This window comes from Microtus ochrogaster, unplaced genomic scaffold, assembly GCF_000317375.1.
Source record: "Microtus ochrogaster isolate Prairie Vole_2 unplaced genomic scaffold, MicOch1.0 UNK36, whole genome shotgun sequence".
Lineage (NCBI taxonomy): Eukaryota > Metazoa > Chordata > Mammalia > Rodentia > Cricetidae > Microtus > Microtus ochrogaster.
Window position 1 is genome coordinate 3,674,257 of NW_004949134.1, and position 2,666 is coordinate 3,676,922.

General features: G+C 49.6%; 1 pseudogene; it reads right to left on the reverse strand.

The window, feature by feature from the left end:
* Positions 1-270: 270 nt before the first annotated feature.
* Positions 271-1,330, reverse strand: LOC101981982 (annotated as a pseudogene).
* Positions 1,331-2,666: the final 1,336 nt, after the last annotated feature.

Sequence of the window (2,666 nt, forward strand, 5' to 3'; positions counted from 1 at the left end):
GGATGGGGACTCCAAGGGCCCACCTGCTTCTGGGGAGCCTGGAGAAGGGGCCAGGGCCCATCGCCAGCAATGGGCTGAAAGGGTTTGAAACAGGTGGGAGCTGCCACCATCAGGAAGGCAATAGGACCTCAGAGTGGGCCTTCCCAAGTCTTAGGATGGGGGCCCTTGGCTGGGAGAGTGAGGCGGGTCCCCTGGAGGAACGTTAGTGTTTCTAGAGCACCTTGGCATTAGACTGCTGCCACAATGTGCAGGTAGTTTGTGCAGGCGTGGTCACTGAGGCAGGGGCACCAGCACCTGCAAATAGCTGAGCGGGAAGAACCCTGACTGGCCGTGCAGCATCCCCTCATACCAGTTCTCATCGATCTGGTTGATGAGTGTGATGAGGTCGCCCTCGCGGAAGCCCAGCTCACCATCATTCTCAGGCTCAAAGTCATATAGTGCCTTGCAGCTTGGCTGGTCCAGGGGTGGCATACTCCTGCTGGGGGTCCTGGCGGGCTTGTCTGCTGATCTCAATGACAAGGAAGCTGTGATCTTGGGTGCTGGGGCGGAGAGGAATCCCACATTGGGCTGCTCTGGCTCTCCAAGGTCGAAGGGCTCCTGTGACCCGGGGCTTGAACTCCTGCCTGGGGCGTGAGGAGGTTTCCTGCACCCGACTCTTCAGCTTGTCTGCCAGCTCCTCCAGGATCTGCACGGCCTGCCGATGGTAGTCCAGCTGGGCATCCACCACGGCTGAGAGCTGACTCACCTGCTCAATATCAGTCTCCAGGAGGTTGTGCATGCTGGTCTCTGCCACCTCCTTGGACTTCTCAAACTTCTCCAGGGCCTGCTGCAGCTCCTCATCAGGAATCTTGCCCTGTCGTTTCTTCTTGTAGTCAAAGTCCAGGCGGCGGCCCTCCAGTTTCTTCATGTGGTGCTGGATCTCCTTCAGATTCTTGTCACACAGATTCCGCAGTGGGTCGATGAAATTCTGTTTGACTTTGATGTCCAGTGAGTCCTTCACCTCAGCCAGGCGCTTCATGGACTTACTTGCATCCAGCAGGGCATCACCAAAATTGGACTCTCTGCCCAGTTCCTTGCCGTGGCGGACCATGCATTCGCCCACCAGCCCCTCTGACTGTGGGTAGCCAGGGTTCTTCACTTGGCCCCAGATCTTCGATATAGTGTTCAGCATTGTCAGCTTAGCCTATGAGGATGGGTTGGGCTGCAGGTACTCGATTGTTCTGACCAGCACCTCTGCCACGGCCTTGCTGGTAACATCCACCTTCTTCTCCATCTCTTTGAAGTCATCGCCAACCTTCTCGCTGACCAGCTGGCTCACCTTGTAGAACTGTTTCTTTTTTTTTATTATTTAGTAAAGATTTCTGCCTCCTCCCCGCCACCGCCTCCCATCTCCCCCCCAATCAAGTCCCCCTCCCTCGTCAGCCCAAAGAGCTATCAGGGTTCCCTGCCCTGTGAGAAGTCCAAGGACCATCCACCTCCATCCAGGTCTAGTAAGGTGAGCATCCAAACTGCCTAAGCTCCCTCAAAGCCAGTACGTGCAGTAGGATCAAAAACCCATTGCCATTGTTTCTTTAGCCCCACCACCGACATGCCGCCTCCCTCCGTCGGTCATCCCGCCTGGACTCAGGATTCTGTCGTTGCCGCTGAACTGACCTCCTTCCTCCGAGCTGCCTCCGCCAAAGCACTTCGCCAGCTCTACCATAAGTTCACTTCTTAAATTATTTCTTTGCTTGTTCCTTTTTAATGAATAGAATCCCAACTTATTTTTAAAAATTGAACATTATTCTGTAATTTATAGAATTATATTGAGTCAGTGTTTGTTGCATTCCTTAGTGTACTCGTTATATAAGATAATGCCATTCAAGCTGGGGCAATAGCTTAGTCATAAAGAGCATGCCACATAAGCCTGAGGGCTGAGTTTGATCCCCTAGAACCCATAGTAAAAAAAGATCAGAAGTAGTAGTACAAGCTTGTGGGCACAGCACTGGGGTGGCAGAGACAGATTCCTGAAGGAAAGCAGCACACCCCACCACTTTAGCCTTTATCTTGTACTGCTTGCCGTACCCAGTAACTTAAGAGCTTCAGGTGTGTCAGAAGTCATGCAAAGGCGGTGAAGCTCCCTTAGAAACACTGAGGCCTGCAGCCAGCTAGCCTAGTATAAACAATAAGGCTTTTGTCATTGAGAGTGCTTGTCTCAAAATACAAGATGATGGCTCCTGAGGAACAATACACATTTTCTTCTGCATGTGTATGTAAAATAAAATGTACACACACAAACATGGACATATTTAGAAAAGAAGAAGAAAGTTTTAAAAAAATCATACCATTTGAAAATAGAAACGATTTCTCTTCATTTCCAACATTTTGCATACCTTTCATTTAGTTCATCTATTTGTTCTACATAAAACTTTCATTATTATATTATACTGTATTTCTACAAATTCTTTCTTAATATTTATTTAATTTATGAAAAGGTGTGTGTGTGGGGGAGTGTGTATGTGTGTACCACATGCATACGGGAACCTGGGGAGGTCAGAAGAGATTATGGATCCCTTGGGACTGGAGTTATAAAAGGTTGTAAGCTGCTACATAGGTGCTGGGGAAAAAGCTGTAGTCCTCTGCAAGAACAGTACATGCTCTTAGACACTAAACCATTTTCCAGCCTT